This window comes from Melitaea cinxia, chromosome 8 (assembly GCF_905220565.1).
Source record: "Melitaea cinxia chromosome 8, ilMelCinx1.1, whole genome shotgun sequence".
Lineage (NCBI taxonomy): Eukaryota > Metazoa > Arthropoda > Insecta > Lepidoptera > Nymphalidae > Melitaea > Melitaea cinxia.
In genome coordinates this window covers 17,275,505-17,299,616 of record NC_059401.1, presented here as the reverse complement: position 1 = coordinate 17,299,616, position 24,112 = coordinate 17,275,505, and the positions used below count along the sequence as shown (strand labels likewise).

At 35.0% G+C, this 24,112-nt stretch overlaps 1 long non-coding RNA gene across 1 annotated transcript; it reads right to left on the bottom strand.

The window, feature by feature from the left end:
• Nucleotides 1-23,675: 23,675 nt before the first annotated feature.
• On the bottom strand, nucleotides 23,676-23,886 carry LOC123655774. The gene is made up of 2 exons (XR_006743455.1): nucleotides 23,851-23,886; nucleotides 23,676-23,818 (listed from the first exon to the last, which is right to left on the bottom strand). It is a non-coding gene; the product is annotated as an uncharacterized LOC123655774 (long non-coding RNA).
• Nucleotides 23,887-24,112: the final 226 nt, after the last annotated feature.

Genomic DNA, 24,112 nt, shown 5'->3' with positions numbered 1-24,112 from the left:
TTATTTTTAAAGTTTTAATTTGTAAAATGGCGATTCGAAAATGCTCTTGGGGCCTATTTGAATAAAGCTGTTTTTAATTTTGATTTCGATTTTGTATACTATCAACCTACCTACCAACCTATCTATCAACTACTAAGTTAACTTCTACTCCATACTAAACCTTTAGTGTATGTAACTGACTGTGCGATGACTCCTTCCTTCCTTTGTATATCTATTTATGCACTATTTAAAAAACATTATCTGAAGTTAATTATTTTACACCCAATGGTTACAAGTTACTAAATAATTATCATGTGTTTGAGATAAGATAAATTGAACAGAACTTGTCAATCAAATACAGATCGCAGAACTAATTAATGGTAGCTCAAGTGAATATTGAGATAACTAATGGTATTTTTAAAGCACAGTGGAGCAATAATGCTTTTTATACTCTAATGATTCTCCTAGGGGCCGTCTATCAATCACGTGGGGGAAGGTAAAAATCACGAAATATTACAGGGGGGGGGTGTAATAAGATATCACGTATATTTATTTTCTCTTCAAACGCGCGATTTATAAACCGAAAAGTGGCGAGTAGTGTGACCTTGACTCGCCGTTGCCAAGCAACGAACGAAGTCCTCGCTTGCCAGCCGTCAGTTATGCCGGCAATATTTTTATCATGGTCCTTAATTTCAGAATAAAATTAGATCATATTTTATACCTTTATTTAAAAATAATATTCTAAAAATTTTATGATTCTTCATAAGTACTAAAAAATTCACGTGATTTTAGTCTTAAACCTCATCACGTGTCACCAAGGGAGGAGGTAATAATGCCAAAAAAAACATGATTAATGAGCGGCCCCCTACACAATAGACCCCAATGTGGCCCCCTACACAATAGAGGCTTAAACCCAAATGTAGTATTTTCAAGCTGGATGTAATTTGTAACTGGTCATATCAAACTACAATCCAATTTCGCTGTATTCAAATAGGTTTCCAAAGCACTTTCGGATTGTCACTATTACTCTAACGTTACTACAAAAACTTCATCATCATCATCATTCCAGCCTATTGCAGTCCACTGCTGGCATAGGCCTCCACAAGTTCGCGCCAAAAATGCGCGAACTCATGTGTGTTGCCCATAGTCATCACGCTGGGCAGGCGGACTGGCTTTGTCACACCTAAGATGCTGCCGCCCATCTTCGGCCTGTGTCTTTCAAAGCCAGCGGTTAGGTGGTTATCCCGCCATCGGTCGGCTTCTCAATTTTCAAAGTGGTAGTGGAACCTTGTTATCTCTTAGTCGCCTCTTACGACACCCACTGGAAGAGAGGGGGTGGCTATATTCTTTGGTGCCGTAGCCACACAGCACAAGAACTTAACTAGGTTTAATGTTGAGCTCAAAAAACAGAAACATGTTCCCTGTAGAATCTTTATTCCGATGAATTCTGCAGAGAACACTCGGCAAGTAACTACTCGGTTACTCTTTTAGAACTTTCAATTAAATCTTAAAACGTATATATAGCTTTAGCCTTATATAATATAAACGGCTTCATTGTTACGAAGGCTCGACATTACTCGAAATTGTAACGACACAGCTGTGATGTGGGTCCTGAGTACAACAGAATTAGATTTGATGCTAAGATAGTTTTTGCTAAACCTTTTTCACTATCTCGACAATTATATCTTTCATTGCGTCGAGGGGCTACGAAGGTTTTATTCTATTCTCAACCTCTAATTAAACACTAAAAATGTAGTACGTAATCACGTAACTCACACAAATGTGCGTATAGCTTTAGTGGCTCATTTGTTTTGGCTTATTGATGTGTGCTTTTGTGCTGCTGTCTTTTTTGTTGTACTCATATTGCACTTGAGTACAGGGATAGAACTCCTTAATACAATAAATTTTAATGAATACTGATGAAAACACTTTAAAAATATAGTTTTATGTGGGTGATTAAATAATGTGGTATCGATATTACCTCAGGTGTTCTAAAGAAGACTTGCAACGCCTAACCTTGAAAAGTTACTACATTTTTTTTTAGTAATTTTAGCATTATTTTTTTATATAACGAAGTTGGTAAGCAAGCTTACGGCTCACCTGATGGTAAGAGATTACCGTAGCCTATAGATGTCTGCAACACCAGAAGCATCGAAAGCGTGTTGCCGACCCTATCCCCATTCTCTTTGCTCTGGTCACCTTACTCACCAATAGGAACAAAACACTGCTTGAAAATAGTATTATGTAGCTCTGATCTTCTGTAAGACCGAGGTACTACACCAGTCGGGCTACTTCATATTTTGAGAAGGCAGTTTCCTGCTGTGTTCTACCTCAGTTTCTGAAATATTGACTTTAAAAAAATAATATATATAAAATACAGATCGAAAAACTTATTTGGTTCATATTAAAGTTCCTATTGAAACACACATTTAATAGAAGGGTGTTTATATAATTCGAGTTCCGTTGTATTAATTTTAGAGTAGATTAGAGATGAGACATTAAACACTAAGTTGAACACACCTGAACAAAGTTTAAGTTTGTCTCTTAAGGAGGTTAGATCGACCCGCATCCACACCACAGTGTTAAATCATCTGTAATGCAACCTGTACTATTCAGCGATTTCAAAGCTATGCAAAACTATATAATAATTTAACAACATTCTTGCTTCTATATGAGGAGCCTCTTGACATAGTTGACAGTGATCCTGCTTTCTGCTACAGGGTTGTGGGTCCAAACTAAAAAATTTTATACGACTAGGATAGCAAACAAGTGTCCTGCCTTCAACCTCATTCCTATCCTACTCCACTTAGGATTGAAAGTTTTATTGACATCAGTACACCCGCTACCATCCGTGGAAGTTCCTGGCTATCTTACTCACCATCATCCTGTGAGGATTACGATATATCTTGAGAGCAGATTTTTTTGGAAATGATCTTTCAAAGTCTGGGCACTATTTGTATTTATTTATATGCATATTTATTACAAAAAAACCATGTATCAGTCGGCTCATACTTAGTATATGCATTACGTTGTCTTAGTTAGGAACAGAAGACGTTATATATTGATTAAAACTTTTAAACGAAAAGTTTATTCTATTCTTTCTTTTTAGCGAATTTTAAAAAAATAGCTTGATTCTTAAAAAAGTTTGTTACATTCATATATTTTTTTTTAATTTTATTTATCGCTAAGAGGTTTCTCAATTTAGTATTCTCAGCAAATCCATTCTTATACTCGCTTAAGCGAGTATTCATTATTGACGCTAACATGAAGAGGCAGTAAACCTATTTAAACTTACACTCGTAAACGTTAAGTTCATTAAGTAGAGGTATTATTGCATTATACAAAAAAAAATCTTTCAAATTAATAAATAATAATTTAAAAATAACAAAACATTCCTCATCAAGAGTCAAAAAGAATCGAGGTAAAATATCTATTTTTTATTTTATTGTTTATTTTTTATAAATTTACATTAATTATCCTGATAAATTAATAAATATTTCTCGCGATAGAGGTCATCATTACAGCCTATACAGTCCACTGCTGGACATAGACCTCCACAAGTTTACGCCAAAAATAACGTGAACCCATGTGTTTTGCCCATAGTCACCACGCTGGGCAGGCGGGTTGGTGACCGCAGTACTGGCTTTGTCGCACCGAAGACGTTGCTGCCCGTCTTCGGCCTGTGTATTTCAAAGCCAGCAGTTGGATGGATATCCCGCCACCGGTCGGCTTCTTAAGCTCCAAGGTGGTTGTGGAACCTTGTTATCCCTTAGTCGCCTCTTACGACACCCACGGGAAGAGAGGGGGTGGCTAAATTCTTTAGTGCCGTAGCCACACAGCACAGCACGCGATAGAGGTATTTTGTTCAATCGAATAAACAGATACAATTAAATTTATACCTTGTCTGGAACAAATGTAGATTCGAAAAATGGACTCCATTTGTGATCTCTCTTTCTTTTATAAAAAAATAAGGTTTAATGATATCCTGATAAAAAGTGTATGTCTTTTGAATGTTAATTCAATATCAAAGGAGTACACAATCGTTAGATATAAGCTTGTTTTTATTGGTTTTACATATTAAATGCTTAATGATTATGCCCCCTGTGCCTGTTATTAACCCCCTTAATTACCCCTCGCCCTTTAACTTAGGGGTATGAAAAATATATGTTGGATGCTGGTAAATTCGCTTCAGCCTGTAATATCACACTGTTGGGCATAGGCCTCTTTCCCCATGTAGGAGAAGGATCAGAGCTTAATCCACCACGCTGCTCCAATGCGGGTTGGCGGATATATTCCCTACTATGAGTAACGATCGCTATCAGGTGTATATGATAACAACCGGGACCGACGACATAACGTGCTCTCCGAGGCACGGTGGGGAGATCCACAAGGACTGCACAAACACCCAGACCACGGCAAACACCTGTATGGCCAATACAAATGTTTGTCGTGTGCGTGGATCGAACCCGCAACCGCCAGCACAACGGGTACAATCCATGGCTGTGACCGTTACGCCAACGCGCCGCTGGTAAATTCACAAAGTACCATTTAAAGTTTGTTACTACCCAAATAGAAACGCTAAGATTACAGCAAATGTCCGTCCTGAGATGATGATGAGATAAACTGCGACCACTAACACAAGAGCCAGTTAACATAACCATCAAGCCAACCTGATCTCCAAATAAACACAAGCGGCACGATTGTTTTTTTTTAACCAACTTCAAGGAAAAAGAGGAGGTTCTTAATTCGACTGTATTTATATCACTTATTTATTTATTTATTTAAAATTTTTTATGTACAATATTGTACTGCACGCACGAAAAAGTGTCACGTTCTGCTGAGCCTGAGCGTGCAAGCGAGAGCGCGGAACAAGCGATAGAGATGCACGATCGGCCCAAGCGTTGGCTTGTGACACATTTATCTCACTTGTCGCGTGATGTCAGAGCTAGCCATTCGAAACAATTCAGTGATGATAATTCAGCTTAATTCATAAAATTATGCAATTTAATCAATGTTTCTCTATGATTTTATCACGTAAAACTATTTTAATATTTATATTAACTCTACGGACAACCAAATTTTTTTTCTATAAAAAATAATCATGTAACCTGAAATACATTTTCAGAGCACAGTATTATAAGGTTAAAATCGTGTTCACATTCGCAGAAACATTGCAATTCGAATTTTATTGTGAAATAAATAAAAACGTGGCTCATTCCTGAATATCATCTACTCACGAATTCAGTAATTTAATCTTGCTCAACTTTTTGCTTAAGCCTCAAAAAGAGATTTATGTTTCGTTGATAAATAATTAAGGATTAAAAGGACACAGTATCTCGAGTAAAACAATTATTAAAAATTTACAAATTATTTAGGAGTTTGGATTTATTATTTAAGCGCTATCTTCATTTTATTATGTAAATGTTATAATTTATATTTTATTGTAAATACAAATATTGTAATCTTAAACATTTTGTGTGTCGCATCGCAATCAGCGTGTAAAATCCCACTGTTGGTCATCTCCATGTATGAGAAGGAAAGGAACTTAATCCACCACGCTACTGTGCTGGGTTGGTGGACATGTTCGCTATGACTAACGATAGCTGATGAAGTGATAATGATGACTATATTATTATGATAGAAACGTAAAAATATTGTAATAAATTGAAGAATATTTTAGATCTTATGTATTATAGTCTTAGTTAATAGTTTTTTGACACAATGAAAAAAAAAACAGCTTATTTCGTCAAATAAATCTCGCAATAATTTGCTTATTACATCGTACATCTAAAACGTTGATGTCCAACATAATAATTTTTAACCGATTATTTTTACTGCAATAGTATTCAAAAAAAAAACTTCAAATAATATTTAATTTATAGTTTTATATATATTATAAATGTGTGCATTTTAACATGTACATGTATTGTGTGTAAATAATAATGTATTGTTATAAAAATATAGAGGTTTAAGAGTTAGCGCTTCCCACTATTTTTCATTTTTGTGAGAGTAAACACAGCCACACAGTGGAGAATAATGGTGTGTATTTAATAGGGATTCATAAAAGCGTAGCTCATTTCTTTATTATGTTTTTTGTTTTTTAGTTTCTTAGTTCTCATGTTACGTAATTTATAGCCTCAAGAATAAAAAATAGTTTAGAACCGGGATTCACAAAATTCTACCAACGCATGTCTCATCTTAAGTGCCCTTAATAATCAATTTAATGAGTAATAATTGAATAATTGATGTGACGAAATCGCGGACACCGCTAGTCTATATTAATATTGTAAAGCTGAAGAGTTTGTTTGTTTGTTTGTTTGAACGCGCTAATCTCAGGAACTATTGGTCAAATATGAAAAATTATTTTAGTGTCAGATAGCCCATTTATCGAGGAAGGCGGGGCACAGCTAGTATATAATATCACTTCAGCCTATCGCAGTCCACTGCTGGACATAGGCCTCCCCAAGTTCGCGCCACACATCCCGGTCTTCCGCAATCCTCATCCAGCCTACACCGTATACCGTACCTACCGTATCGTACCGTACCGTATATAATAAAATTCAAATAATTTACTCTTTCCATTTCCTAAATTTAACATCTACATTAAAAACTCATTAAAAAGACCTGATTGCTTTGTAAGAGATCATTTTTATGATAAACTGGAGTTGGATTAATGTTATTTGATTAATTAACAAATTTTGTATCTTTAAAAAAAGTAAGGCTGTATTTAGATGCAAAAATATAATTGGCGTACTGTTACTTAACTACGAACGACTTAACGAATTTGATTTTTGAATACACACATAATCAAAATTTGTTATTAAAAAAAACGATTTGGACAAATAACCACGAAACAGGTATAAACAATCTTTACAATTCAGCATGCACCGTGTGATATACTCCATTTGATACTTTCATAAACTACAGATATTTCCTGGGGGGGACTGGGGATGGATCGGTAATGCGCTTGCGATGCTTCTAGTGTTGCAGACTAATAAGCTACGATAATCGCTTACCATCAGGTGAGCTGTACGCTTATTTGCCGATCTAGTTACATAAAAATAATAATAATGTTTCATTAATATAATTCAGGGTCAGCTCAGCCTATTGCAGCCCACTGCTGGACATAGGCCTCCCCAAGCTCGCGCCAGACATCCCGGTTTTCCGCAATCCTCATCCAGCTTACACCGGCAATCTTACGTAGATCGTCGGTCCAACGGGCCGGAGGACGTCCCACGCTACGTTTGCCAAGATGCGGTCTCCACTCCAGGACCCGTCTGGTCCAACGACCATCGGTCCTGCAACACAGATGGCCAGCCCACTGCCACTTCAACTTGCTAATTCTGTGGGCTATGTCGGTTACTTTCGTTCTCTCGCAGATAGTCTCATTTCTAATCCTATCTTTGAGGGAAACCCCAAGCATAGCCCGTTCCATTGCACGTTGAGCGACTTTGAACTTGTGGACCAGTCCCTTCGTCAGTGTCTACGTCTCGACTCCGTATGCTAACACAGGCAGAACGCATTGCTCGAAGACTTTTGTCTTCATGCATTGCGGAATCTTCGAAGTGAAGACTCGATGAAGTCTGCCAAACGCCGCCCATCCCAACCGATTCCTCCTATCGGCCTCCTTCTCGAAGTTGTTGCGGCCTAGTTGAATAGTATGGCCTAGGTAAATATAATCCTGAACAACTTCGAGAAGGGTACCATCGATCGATACCGGTATCGGTATGACTTGGTTGTTAAACATAACTTTCGTCTTATCCAAGTTCATACAAAGAGCGACACGTCGGGAGAACTTGTTTAGGCTGGCCAGAGTTTGGCCTAACTCATCCAGCGTCTCCGCAAAGATGACAATATCGTCGGCGAAACGAAGGTGAGATATGAATTCACCGTTGACATTGATGCCTCGTTCCCCCCAACCCAAGTTCTTAAAACATCCTCTAGCGCAGTGGTAAAAAGTTTCGGTGATATTACACCCCCCTGTCTTACTCCACGTCGGAGGGAAATAGGTCTTGTTCTTTGGTCATTGACATGAACGGACATCATCGCCGCGTCGTACATAGATTTCAGTACCTCGATATATCGCCAGTCGATATGACACCTCTGCAGAGAGTCCGGGACAGCCCAGGTCTCGATAGAGTCGAAGGCTTTCTCGTAGTCCACAAATGCCATACACAGCGGTTTTTTTCTTCCGTCCACATTCTTCCGTGTTTTGAATAATCTACCGAACAATATGGATTTCGAAATGGCACACCGTAGCCATTTCGAAACCCAGCCTGCTCCGGTGGTTGGAATTCGTCGAATCTTCTGGCGAGATGGGTTTGTAATTGTTCAACAGAGACTTATCGCCTCTCTTAAAGAACAGCACCACCACACTCCTGTATCACGCCTCCGTCGTGGTATCTCGGTGGATGACGGCGTTAAACAGTCTTGCCAAGGCTTTCAGGACAGGTCGCCCTGCGGCTTTAAGGAGTTTAGTGGTAACTCCGTCATCCCCCGGGGCCCTTCCGTTTTTAAGCTGCCCGAGCGCTGCACCAATCTCATCCTCTAAGGATGAGATTAATATAATTATATGATTCAAATTATTGCTCGCGTGGACAAAAAGGTTCTACATAACACTGATTATACTATCAATCAAACACTAACAAAACTTTAAGTAAATGACTATTCATTGAATTTATTTGGGTTATTAATTTGTTCTCGCCTGCAATAATTTGAAGTATATAATTATATAACTTCTTTAGTATGATACCCCACTTGTTATATTTAGTAAAAAAAATTTTTCTATTTTTGATTTTTTTATGTATCTTGTGTCACTAGGGCCATCGAGACAAATCTAACGACGTTACATTAAAATCCTTCAAGCCGTTTATGCTGTAGTGGAAAAGATAGAAGTCTACACAAATACCCCTCCACCTGCAGTCAGATAAAAGTATGTCTTTCAAAAGAGTCACTAGGTGAATTTGAGACTTGGTTAAATGAAAACAAAATAACTACCTAATAATTCGTTAGTAGCTCAATTACAACACGGTAGAAACACTGTTATTCGAGATGCTTTGTCTCGACACTCATAAACAATACGGGACCGAGGCGCGCCAACTTCGATAATTCAGTTAGAGAATAACGGTGTTCGGAAAATCGAGTTAAAGTGTATAATAAGATATTTCAGTAGCAAGCCGAATAAAGGATACGGACTAAAAGCTGGATAACAACGGCTCGAATAGTCGCATTAACTTTGTAACTCGATATTCGTTTTATCTCTCGAATGATGAATTGTGCGAAGCGGATGTTGCACAAGATTTAAAGCGCGACTTACGATGAGAAATTAGTCAATTTACTGGACATCATAATGTTTCATTGTTTTTTTTTTAATCTATAAAGTTATGTCCACAGGCTTATAGTGCCCGTGCTTTTGTTATTCCGATTTTTAGTTTTATTACTGATCGTTTACTTGTTACACTACTGCAGCTTACATTAAGAGAACTAATTATTCTATCTTAGTATCCCTAATGCAGACGTGAGTCCACTGACCAAAATTATGCTAAACTTAATTGATATCTTACATGCAAAAAGACATAGAATCATATTGCGCCCTACTTTAATTATCGTTGTACTTATTATCATTATTATCTATGTTTATATATACCACTTACTTGACTTTATGTTTCACTGTTAAAATTTAAAAAAAAAAAACGGTTTTTTTTATTTACTAGCTGAAGCGGTTAAATTCGTTACCCTGTATTTTTTATCGATCTTTTTATCTATTTCTGTTATACAAACTTTGTTCAGACAATAACAAACACTAAAAAAAAAAGAAATATCCAATTTGTTCCAGTCTTCGGAAGTCATGCATATGCATATAAATAAAAAATATTTCGACAATTTATTTTTATCTATATAGTTTGGATTACCAACTTCTGTTGGTAGTTCTACAAATTTATTTAAGTACTAGATGAACATCTTATCACATATACTTGTGAAAAATATGGACAAAACACTTTCTGAACGCACCTCTAAATATTTGACAAGCAAGTGACATTTTTTTTTTTGACAAAAGACATCAGATGTTACAAATCTAGGAACATTTTGCATTCGTACTTGCTTCGGCAGTACATATAACTACTATAACTACATTTTATACTTATACTACATTTTGTACATATAACTAAATTTTGTATTGGAAGATTGTAAATTGTAAAGAAGAAGATTGTAATTATTTTGAAGATTGTAATTGTAATTGTATTTGTAAATTGTCATTTTCGGTATTTTCCGTTACTTATTATTTATGTTTTTCGCCGTGAAACCTTCTCTGAAATTCAACGAATATTTCAAGATCAAAATTAGCCAAATCAGTTTAGCCACTCTGAAGTTTTAGCGTGACAAACGAACAGCAATTGATTTTTATATGTATATAATATATATTATTATATTAACTATTTCTATTATTACTAGGCAATCACAGCATCTCTGACAATATGCATAAAAATATAATATATATATTTTCTATCTTAATTTTTGCGCCGCGTTGGCGTAACGATCAAAGCTATGGATTGTGCCTGTTGTGCTGGCGGTTGCGGGTTCGATATCCGCACATGACAAACATTTGTATTGACCATACAGGTGTTTGCCGTGGTCTGGGTGTTTGTGCAGTCCTTGTGGGTGTCTCCTCACCGTGCCTCGGAGAGCACGTTAAGGGGTCGGTCCCGGTTATTATCATGTACACCTGATAGCAATCTTTACTCATAGTAGGAAATATATCCGCCAACCCGCATTGGAGCAGCGTGGTGGATTAAGTTCTGATCCTTCTCCTACATGGGGAAAGAGGCCTATGCCCAGTAGTGGGATGTTACAGGCTGAAGCGTCTATCTTAATTTACTTGATAAAATTTAATTTGTGATAGATTTATTTTCATTTTCTTGTCTTATTATTATTGTAAAGCTTAAAGATTTTATTATTATTTCACGTCAGAGTTCGAAGTGTAATAATTTTTTTCCTTTAAATATATTGAAATGAAATGAGAAAACATCCCATTACAATAAGTAGCAGTTTTGACTTCTCCTTCATTTAATCGTTTAGAACCTTACGGTTCTGTGAATTGTTTTTTTAGAGAGTGTCACGACACTGATTGTAATTGAGTTAAATGAAACTTGGTTAAATGGTATTTCATATTTTAATCACCTTATAAATACTGCAAAAATAATGATAAATATAATTATGCTTTGATGTATTGGTGCGAGTAGGCGAGTAGTCACTTAAAACACCGACAATTCGCGGGTTCGATTTCCACTCGGGATGAATATTTGTAAAAATATTTCTTTACGATTTCGATGTCTGGTCGTCTTGTGGGCCTCCCTATTGTGTCTCATAGAATAAGTTAAGCCGTCGGTCCCGGTTGTTATCACATACTTCGTATCGTTGCTCGTAGTATGGAATATACATACATGGGGAAAGAGGCCTATGCCCAGCAGTGGAATGTTACAGGCTGAATGCAAATGATAAATATATACTGTTTCAAACTTAGATATGGAAAAAATATATGCAATAATTTGTCATAAGTAAAATTATTATTATTATATTAGTTCTAAAGTAAGAAAAATTACAAAATTTTCATTTTCCCCAGAAGACTTGAAAAGAGCTCGATAGACTCTTAATTCAAAGAAAACACAATCACATTTAGGGGAAGTCCCCTATCATCTCAACCCTGCACAATCATTTTAAGCATAAGAGCTGACATCACTCATCACCCAACAGAAAACGAAAGTTGATATTGCATAACGTCTGTGCAATATTTCAAACCACATCATACCGATCTCCTTTAATTACATCATCAGCCCTGTACTTAATGTAGCCTACTTATTGTAACTGAGGTAAGGCACATCAGAAAATATCTTGCTCAAAATCTGGTGCAGTCAGTCTGGGGAAGTGACTAGACAGAAGATGGCAGATAAATAATACTGATTTTAAGCGGTGTTGTATTCCTGTAGTAAGTAATGTGACTAAAGCCTCTGGGGGATTGGGGGTAGAATCGGCAACGCGCTTACGTTATTAGTAGTGTTGTAGACGTCTATAGGCTTCAGAAATCGCTTACCATCAGGTGAGTCGTACGCTTGTCTGCCGACCTAGTTTAAATTAAAAATCCTTAGATGTAGAATAAGCTTCAGCTAAGTAGCAAATTCTATTTCTAGACGAGTAATATGTCAATGAAAATAAATAAAGTTATCCCTTACATCTCGACCTTATTGTATTTCTTTCCCGTATTCTTATTTCTCACCAGTCGTCAAATATCAACATAATTTTGTTACTAATTTTACTATTATTACAAGCTTGCAGTATATAATTCGCTTGATAACATTCACTGAAATGGCTTTTATTCACTACATTCTACACCATATAATGTACCATGACAAAATTGACGTTCAGCGCTTGTATGAGTGCGAATCGAACGTTATTTAAAACAAAATGTAGGAATTAATATTCGTTTAATTTTGGAAATTTTTCACATTTTTTTAGCACTTGCAAAAATAAATTAACAAATTACAACCACTTTGTTCTTTTTTTTGTTATGACGATACATATAGTCATAAAAGTGAGGTCAAGTCGTAACATTTAATGGAACGCTAATTATAACTGTCGACATTACAAAAACACGTATTAAAGAAACACAAGTGAAACCACAAGAACCGTCTAGTTTCAGAATAAATATATACCATGTGATCAAACAGCGGCGCTCGCAATTTCCACGCAATATTCAGAATGTGAAAAAAATGAGGCGAGTTTAGAAGCCGATCACAAATCGCTTTTATTATAAAATAAAATTTTTCATCCGTTATTGTTCTGCGTGAAGCAATAAATTTTAAAACGAATTTGTATGATAAATTGAAAACAGATCCTAGATTTAGTCACGTAGGAAATTGTCTATTTGAAACATATAATGTTTATTGAAATAGGACACTGCAGGAAATATCTTAAATACAATCTTTTTATTTACGTGCTCTCGAAGGTATTGTGGGGTAGACAAGAAACAAATATTTATACAAATACAAATAGGCCTGAGTTTCAATCCACCAGCATTCGCTTAAAGCCACAACACCCAAACTACACCAGACACATTGTTGTCGATAACTGTAACAGAAAAGAAATAAAGAATTATAAAATGACAAAAACACTAACAAAAATTACATTAAGCTATAATACTTTCAGTATATCTCGTAAAATAAAACAAAGTAAACCGCTGCTCTCTGAACCATACTCCCCTACACTAATTCATAATTTAATTTCACACGGCACACGAGAATGAATTATTAAATTAACGCTCAGAATAGAAATGCTTTGAAATAAATTATAACGACATAGCAACATTTGTAAATCTGCAGGGAACATCTAGCGGTTTCCGTGTTTACAATATGTTCTCAGCCTAAATATATAAAATATATATGTTTATAAATACAACACTGATTTTATAAGTCGTATTAGTTTAACGGTGAGTTTAAAAATACCACAACTAAACTGAAATCATGACAGCATGATAGAATGATGAACAGCTCATTGTTCATACCTTGCTCTTAGTTACAAAGTTAACTGAAGTAGGACACAGCAGGAAATATCCTGCTCAAAATCTGGAGCAACCCGACTGGGGAAGTACCTCGACCTTACAGAAGATCACAGCTAAATAATACTGTTTTCAAGCAGTGTTGTGTTCCTGTGGCGAGTAAGGTGACCAGAGCTCATGGGGGGGGATTGAGAGTATGTAAGGTCGGCAACGCGCTTGCGAAGCTTCTCGTATTGTAAGCGTCTATAAATGGTAATCGCTTACCAGCAGGTGACCCGTACGCTTCTTTAAAAGAAAGCTTTTGAACTTCTACTCCTGCTTCTAGTCCCGGATTGTGAGTATCATCGGAGATTGAGGTAGTTTGATGAGCATAACCAATATAAGAAAATTTCAATTAAAACGAACGTAAAATATTATGAAACTAAAAAAGGAAGCAACACTAGGCCTAATAATAAATAATCAATGTTGTGCTAGGGTCAGAGCCTCACAATATATTTAATCGGTGTTTATATTTTTATTTCAAACATAACAAGTACAACGAAAATATGCCAATAACACGTTGGATGCTAATTTTTACGTGAAATTCTTAACCTACGCCTGCTCGAAAGTTGAATTTTTGTATTGAAATTTCGAGAACCAAGCGCCTTTAATAGAATTTATATGAAGCGATATTTTGCTCTTATGATTTTTATGCATGACTTCAAGCTGATCATTTCAGTTTTGTTAAAATTTAAAAGCTTAAACAAAGTTACTTTAAGTTCCCTATTAGAAATGGGAGAAAAGTAACAAAAATAGCAAGAATTGAGGCACTATCTATTTTCCTTGTGTCACCAGCTTAGAAGCTATCTGAAAGATGATTAACTTTCTTTCTTCTGTAGTGTATATAATAATTAGTTAAAATGAAACAGGCCCTTGGGGCTATTTTACTCTCTACTGATATAGCCTATCATAAACTTATGCGCAAGATAAGCTTTATCAGCAATGATCCACAAGTGAAGTAAGCCATACGAGATTACCAGACCAGACCAGAACCAGAGAATTACAAGTTCATGACTATGGTAAATATTAATGGAATCGAAATTTATCTTCAAATACAGCCACTTCGTTACGTTCACTGTCATAAGTAATTAAAAAAACTTCAGGAACAGTCAAACTGTTGCAGATGTGAAAGGGATGTCGGATAACCGCATGACCTGATAGAAACGTCCACAAACTCCGAAGTAAAAGTATTAACTGAATTTGCCGATCAAATAATTTGGAAAGTATCGACCTCAAGTACCAATCGACTTGAATAAGCGGTTAATGTTACTAATTGAAAAGAAATTTCTATAATAACACAGTTGATATAGTAATTTTTATGTTAATTGAACACCTTTACTCTCGTTAGTGTAACTTCTTCCAATTTTTTCTTGTCTTGTACAAGCGACATGACCTCCCTATGAGATTATCTGGCTGCCTCTTCAGACAACCGTTCTAATTCCCTACAATTAAATTGGTCAAGGGGGTGGCTAAAGTAAGTGCCAGCGAAAAGTAACTTTTAAACCGACTTTATAAAAGGAGGAAGTTTTGAGGTCAATTCGATTCAATTTTTGTTTAAGTTTACCTCATAATTTTTGTACTGGCTGTATTAATTTTGACGATTCTTTCTTGTTTGAAAACTGGCGCTTGTCATATTGATCGAGATCCGACGAGTGATTTGTTGAGTTATCTATACATATAATAAAATGGTAGGAAAGTCAAAACTGTACATTGAATATTTTTTTAAAAGAATACTTGGGGTGTGATCTACAATCAATACCAAAGCCAAAAATACAATTTTTAGAATGTTTGTCTGTTTGTATGTATGTCCGAGATAAACTCAAAAAGTACTACGTGGATTTACTTGAAATTTGGCACGAATATTATTAAGAAGCCGGGTCAACAAATAGACTACATATTATCACCCTATCACTTACGGGGAACGAGCAGTGAACCTTTATTTCTTCAACGCATTCTGTAACAACGTGTAATCTAACGACGCATATCTGAACGTTGTTATTATGTTAATAACCATGCTATAAGCTAGCTTCACACTATAAATAAAGACATTCTGTAGTATATTTAGTATCAGCATTGCACCCGTGCGAAGCTGGGGCGGGTCGCTAGTATCTAATAATATATTTATATGATATTTGATTCCTTTTTTTGCTTAAGGTCAACGACAATGATTTCTCAACGCGAATTAAATATATCGCTTCACATTATGTTTACTCTTTGAGACTTCTATAACAGTAAAATATTTAGAATTGTATTGAATTCTGAATAGAATTATATTTGTTTCAAACTATTGAGTAATAAATATCAAGACTATGTCCAAGGACGTCGAGGGAACTCCTAAAGGTCGAAGGGAGAAAGGGATACAAGGTCATATTCAGGCTTAGATATTCGGAGCTTTCACTCAAAGCAATACCAACTGTTTTATTAATTTTTATCTTAACAGACGTTTTTGAAATAGCAAAACGGGTATATAAAAAAAAAATGCTTTCTAATACTACAACTTCATTGACTAGCTAGCTTCAGGGTGTCGGTTTTTTGGAACGAAGTTTTGGAACGAAGTTCCTTACGGCAGGCTTGACATTTGGCTGGGCGACCGAACTGAAAAAAATGTGATACTAAAACCGAAAGAAAAATATATAACGGAAGTGACGTAATATCAGTCACACGACTGTATAATATGACGTTTGTAAAACTAAAATATAAATTATTGATGTAATTTTATACCATCGACAAAAATAAATAAAGACATATATGTTTTTTTATTTCACTTAATAGTTTGAATTATTATTATTATTATTTTGTTCGATTTATTTTATTTTACGGTATTTGTTATTTTCTAAAATACTAAATTTCCTAAATACTTGTATGTACTTAATTAAAAACCAATCAAAAAATAATAAAAAAAAAAATAGAAAATATATAAATATTCAATTTTTTTTTTTCAAATTGTGTTGCTTCTATACTATCCGAAGGAACTTCGTTCCTACCTGGTGTCCCATGACACCACATAATTTTTATATTGTTACGCTATGTACGCGCATCGTGAAAGCTTACTCCAATCATTTTTCCCTACCACGCTAAGAGTAGTATAACTTAAAAAAATTATAAGATATGAATTATTTATACTAATATTATAAAGATGAAGATTGTATGTTTGCATTGAATAAGCTCCGAAACTACTGAATGGATTTGAAAAATTCATGACATACCATATATTATATTTTTTTGATTTGTTTTTTTTTGAAAACTTTGTTAAATACCCTTGCGAAGCCGGGATGTGATGCTAGTATTAAAAAAAATTTATTATTTAATCTGTAAATAATTAAATTATTTCTTGTTCATGAAACTTGTTGACAATTTTCTCATACTTAACTGTTTTTTCGCAGTTTAAATCCAGCTTATATAGCAAATATATAGCTTTATATTGAACAAAATTAAAGTCAATGATATATATGTGAGGTTTGAATTTTAATCATATGTTTGTGTTGACATATTAACTTAGTACTCTTCCTAAAGTGAGATGTACTGACTTCAGACTGTAGATAATCTTAAGTTTAAAATTTTCGGCAAGGTTTTAAACAGAAAGTTATTTAGGTACAATGAAAGACGTCTTTTGATACCTTTATTAATAACTAGCTGTGCCCGCGGCTTCGCCCGCGTTGAAATTAGTGTGTCACAAAGTTTTCCCGGCAAACTGTCAGTGAAACTCTCATCAAAATCGACTTAGCCGTTCCGTAGACCTTCCTCTTGCCAATGGTGGAACCCTCTCTCCAATGGTCGCATGAAAATCCGTTCAGTAGATTTTGAGCGAATCGATCACATACACTTTTGGGGACTTTGTTTTATAATACACTAATTGTTGCCCGCGACTACGTCCGCGGGGCTATGAAGATATGCATTACTATTAAGATGTTTAACGCAAATTATTTTTTTATTTCAGTCACTTGAAATGCTTATCAAACTGAGTAACTTTTTAAAAGCCACAATTTAGTATAATTTAATAGTTATTTTTATAAAACCTCTCTCTCTATACACCACATTTTTGGTTTTATTTTCAGGCTGTATATGTTTCATACAAACTATCAACCCTAATTAAACCCCCTTAGCGATGGAAAATCGTAAAAACCGTTCTTAGCGGACGTCTGCTAACTATAATCTACCTCCCTGCCATTTTATCTTTTTCCAACCTAGATGGATAGACCAACCAGCGGTTTTTGAGTTCTCGTGATGAGTGAGTCAGTGACCTTTTTCTTTTATATATATAGATTACGATGCATTATTTGGACACCTCCTCACCATCTATAGAGCATACATTTTACATTTCAAGTCTCTTACTTCAAAAATATAGGACTTTCATACAAACTTCCAAACCCCGTTTTATCCCCTTAAGGGTCGAGTTTCGTAAAATCAGCTCTTAGCGGATGTTTACGCCCTATAAGAAACCTACCTGCCAAATTTCAAGTCTATAGCTGTTATAATTTTGGAGATTTCGTGATGAGGGAGTCAACCTACCATCCCCCGTTTTAACCCCACAAAGGAGTTGATTTCTAAAGATATATTATTTGAACACCTTCTCACCATCTAAAGAGCGTACATTTTAAAATTCCAAGTCTCTTACTCCAAAAACATAGGACTTTCATACAAACTTCCAACCCCCGTTTTACCCCCTTAGGGGTTGAGTTCCGTAAAATCAGTTCTTAGCGGATGTTTACGCTCTATAAGGGACCTACCTGCTAAATTTCAAATTTGTAGCTGTTATAGTTCCGGAGATTTCGTGATGAGTGAGTCAATCTACCATCCCCCGTTTTAACCCCAAAATGGAGTTAATTTCTAAGCATATATTATTTGGACACCTTCTCACCATCTATAGAGCATAAATTTTAAATTTCAAGTCTCGTACTTCAAAAACATAGGACTTTCATACAAACTTGCAACCCCCGTTTCACCCCCTTAGGGGTCGAGTTTCGTAAAATTCGTTCTTAGCGAATGTCTACGTCTTATAAGGAGCCTCCCTGCCAAATTTCAAGTTTGTAGGTGTTATAGTTTTGGAGATTTCGTGATGAGTGAGTGACCTTTCGCTTATATATATATTATAGATTATAGATTATAGATTTTTGACCAATATTAAAACCCTATTAAAAACAAAAATATACTGACCTAAAAAACTACAATTGAAATTGAAAAATCGTGTTCAAATCAGCAAATTTGCTTAAAAGGCTTATTGTATTTGATTTGGACAAGTTAAAATTCGTTTTCTCATAAATATGCGACGGAGCACAGCGTTATATCTAAGAGAGCGGAGGCGGATGGATAGTGGTCCATTTCTCACTTTTTCGCATGTATGCACCGATGTGAAGACAATAATTTATCTAGAGATAGCCGCGTCGGCACATAAATCACGTCGTGTTTTTCACGCGCTCGTACGATAGGATGGATGGGGACTTACGGGTTTGTATTTGTAAATAAACTACAGTTTCGGTCATGCTGTTATCGTTATTTAATATATAAAACTTAAAACATAATTACTAAATATATAACTCTATTTTATATCATATCATATTTCTTGTAGAATCGCATTTTTTAAATATTTTTTCAGAAAGTGAAGAATTTAACGAACAAAAAGCGCATTTTTAAGCGCAGACTTTATTAAAAAAGCTGATATTTTCACGTAAGAATTTAAGATTGAAAATGGGGGTACTTTTTCGATATTGAGGTCAAAATAAGGTAAAAAATATATATTTTCAAATAAAAAAAATAATAGTGTGATTGGGACATAAAAAAGTAAGTTTTCACCCAATTAAAAGATAAAAATAAAAACAAAAAACTTGGTTTTTTTAATTTTTTAGTAAAGTTTAAAAGCTGTAGATCTTTTTAGTACCTACAACTTTGCTATTGTGCTACTGAAAATTTTCCATAGGACTTATAGTTTAGCCAAAAATCAAGATAAACCTTTGTTTACCTTTAAACGCCCTTCCTACCACTTCGCGACCTTGGATCGCCCGTAATTTATTTTTCCTTTCATTTTCATTGTATTTTCTTTATTTTACAATGGGTTTCATCCTACTATAATTTTTTTTTTAACTTTTTACTATTTTCAAAGTTTAAATAGCACTGGTCTATTATAGTTCTAAATGAAAAATAAATACATAAACAAAATAATGTAACGTTTTAAAAATAAACGACACAAGATACGTATCCATATGTTTCCAAACAAACCGAAGACCGACACAGGGATGTATAAAAAAGGCAATGGACATTGGTTTATAACGATTTGTGGATCTCACACACACTCACACACACCTATCACAACTCTAGCATAAAGAGCTTACCGCGTGAAATTCACGAGAGCAATTTTACTTTTTTTTTCTGGGACGTTTGTAAGCAGGAATTCTAAAGTACCTTATTACTGTCGCACTCTGAGCTAAAGGTCCTTGTTGAATTCCGTAAAGGGCTTCCAGTATCTTAGTTTAAGGTAACGTAAACAAGAAATAATGAGGTATAGACTACAAATTTTCTGAGTGTTTTCGAAGTTTTTTCTCTCGAATAAGGACTCAAAGTCTACTTGAAAGCGTGACGGAATTAATTTTGACATTGAAACTAATTTTTGTCTTGTACTTTAATACCTATGTATTTATTTAATAATTGTGGAAAAATCTTCTCGGTAATGTTTTTTTTATACACTTTTATTGTTAAATTTAAAATGTACTGTTGTTTTTATCAAAATAATAAATACAAAAATACAATCATTTAAAGTGTAAACAATTGTTTTCAGTTTATTGGATATTATTATCATTGAAATAATCATATCTTTATTTCTATAAAGAATTATTTGAAACTAGCGCTGCCCGGGTCGGTCTGCGTAGAATTTAATAAAAATTTATTGTTTAGTTCGCAGAGTTATAAAATAAATAAATTTGTAAAATAAAAGGAGCCTATACTCCTTATTACATCAGCTATCTACCAGTGAAAGTCTCATCAAAATCGGCGCAGCTGTTTCAAAGATTAGTCAGAACAAAAAGATAGACAGACAGACAATTTTTTAAAAAAATGTTAATTTGGTACATGTATACATCCATATGCGTTAAGTAAAAAGCGGTTATTTTAATATTACAAACAAACACTCCAATTTTATTTATTTGTATAGATGTTCACCACTATTTTCTTTCAAAATATCGTGGATTGTAGCGATGCTCAGACCGTTTTACATAATATACAAGTAAATACAAATGGGAAAATATTGTTCGTGAGAAAAAAAATAAAGCTTTCTATGGATACAAAATATATCAGACAATGTGTTCTTATTATTGGTAAAAGAAAAATATTAACAGACTTTTTCTAAGTAGAATAGTGCGTTTTTCTGCTAAACCTATACCAGCGGTCATAGCACTGGCTGTTGCACTTGGAGATATGGGTTCAATTCCCGCTCAAGAGAAACATTTTTATTGGTTATATATTTATGTGGTCTGGGTATTTTGCTTATGTCTTGTGTATGTTTCCGGACCTTCGGCACAAGAAAATATCTTGGCAATTGAGTGTGAAGCCTTTATTTATTTATTTTATTCGATATCTCAGTTGGGGTGGCTCTTTTCGTTAAAGGGCACTGGGTTCGATTCCAAACCGAGTCTTGGCGAATAGTCATAAATGTATTTTATAAATTAACTATATCCACCAAAGCGCAGTGGAGCAGCGTGGTGGCTTAAGCTCCGATCCTTCTTTTACGCGCAGAAAGAGGACTATGCCCAGAGGTGAATGTTACAGGTGGAATCGCGAAGTAAGGCTACTTACTTACCATAAACCACAGGACCCTACGGCGGTGCGTGAAAAACATATTTATTTATGAGTTATGAAGTTTTTTCTTTAAACGCGCTAATCTCAGTCATTCATCATCATTCATCATTGGCCTTAGTCCGTCTATTGCAGACGATTTAGACAGTGTCAGACAGACATTGTGTCGCCTAGGACGCTCTTCAGGAAAACGCAGAGTTATATTACGCAGACAACGATAGCCTTTTTCAATAAATGGGCTATCTAACACTAAAATATATTTTTTTAATCGGACCAGTAGTTCCTGAGATTAGCGCATTCAAACAAACAAATAAACTCTTCAGCTTTATAATATGAGTATAGATCCGTCCACTCGAGAATGTAATTAAGGCACCTCAGTTGAAGGTCATCGACCAAATCGAAGACGAATCTTTCAAACGTAATTTATACGATGAAAGTAGACAAGATTCATCGTTGTTAAACACCTGGCTTCCATTAACAGCAGACCAATCGAGAAACGAAGGTCGGAGATGTCAAAGAACCCTCTGACTATCCCTGATCCTGGAATAAATTGTCTGCCAAAACGATAAACCTGAACCTTACGTACATAGACATAAAACCAATATTACAGATATATAGGGATAACCTTTTATCAAAAGTATTAGTGTTATCTTTGAAGTGTTTGCGTTCTTGCGTATTTGGTCACGATTCGATTTTAAATATTTGATAACGGGTTTATTTATTTAGATTCATTGAAGTAGTTAATAATAATAAATAAATAAAATATTTATGTGGTATCGTTAAAGTCTACAAAAACTGATAATTATAGATTATTGGAACCATCCATAAACCATCCTTGTCACAGAAGTTCACATATATAATCCCCTCCCCCAATTTGTGGTCACTTATTTTGCGATTTTAGTATCGAGGTTATTTTTATTCCATTTAACTAACATTAGCTTTCATTTTGTAATATGTAATGTCACAAAATTTTGCACCCCTCCCCACCCCTTGTCACACAATGTCACAATTCGACTTCGTAACTAGTGGATTGTGAAATAGGGACTATACGCATTATCTATTACGGTATACTGTGCGTAATTAAAAATGAGAAATTGATCACTTCCAAACATTGTTGCAAATTTAAATTAAAAACCAAAAAAACAAGAAATAACGAATGCACGAGTACATTAGGCTTTTCAACCAAAAAGTTTTAAGTAAAAAAAGTTTCAACATATAACCCCATTATATGTAACCTCTCAATAATGAATTTTGAGTACGCATGTAGTTTTAAGCCTAATTTTGTTGTAAAACTAAAAAATTTAGTCTATTAAAACTGAACTTGAAACATTCAAACTTCTAGACAATTCCCCTTCCACTATTATTTACGATTATTGCGATTATCGTGACACAAACAATGGTAGTTTAACCATTAAATTCCATTGAAACGTTATGACCTCTGAAACTGTCACCGTCGGGTATTTTGAATGACGACTCTAACACTCTGAAAATATTTTCATTATGAGTGTCCTTTCAAAGTGACGAGTTGGGTCTTAATCCATCATAATGTTAAACTACAGGACTTAGCTAAATCCTTCAAATATGTTTTCTCACAAAATTTCATCACTTAAGCCACGAGAAAAAAAGTTTGTGTGTCAGCTCCGACGCACGACTGGAGTTTACTCCCTCAGATCGACTGTCTAGCCACAAAAAAGGCTTACTGGTCTAAGAAAAAAGATTAATACCCTATCAAGTGGTAAATAAACGAATCAAATAACGCCATCTACTTGTATCGAAGAGCCTTTGACTTTACGCGGTAGATGGCGTTACGAGAAACGTAACGAGGTCACTCGTTCAGTAGATTTTACTACTCATATTTTTTCATACTTCTACTACTCTATTCTTACTCCAAAAAGTAATACAAAAATAAATGCATAAAAGTTACTCTTACAAAAAGGATAGTTAAATTGAAAAATATCAGAATATAGCATAATTACAACAAGAAGTGATTAGACTGTTCATCTCTGTAATATTCTGGTAATATTCAATCAATTTAAAAAATCGGAACATTTCTAAAGTTACACCAGCTTCAGAAAATTGAAATCACTTTCCTGTAAACTGTTTTTACAGTTTCACTGCTAGATATACGTCGGTCCTGTGGATTTTCACTTGAAATTCACATTTTCGTGGATTGGGCCAATAGTCGCAAAGCGCCTCGTTTAAGCGCAGCTTACATTGACACAGCTTTGGTGAATCGAGCTAGTTTTTATACTTGTCTGTGCTATAGTAATTTATTTATACGTCTCTGTGATAACTTTTTATTTCATAAACTTTTTTTCTACTTACATAAAAGTTACATAACTAGGTCGGACAACAAGTGTACGTATCACCTGATGGTAAGCGATTAGCGCTTATAGACGTCTGCAACACCAAAAGCATCGCAAGCGCGTTGCCGATTCTACCTCCAATTCCCCCAAGATTTCTGGTCACCTTATACCAATTCCCCCAAGAGCTCTGGTCACCTTACTCACCAATAGTAATACAACACTGTTTGAAAACAGTATTATTTAGCTGTGATCTTCTGTAAGGTCGAGGTACTTCCCCAGTGGGGCTGCTCCATATTTTGAGCAGAAAATTTCCTGCTGTGCCCTACCTCAGTTTTAAAATACATTTGAAAAATACAACACATGAAGAGAAAACTTGTTCACTGGATGCGACTACGGGATTAGTGATTTCGTTGTTTTGAAATATTAATTATGTATACAAATTAATGTGCTGTGTGGC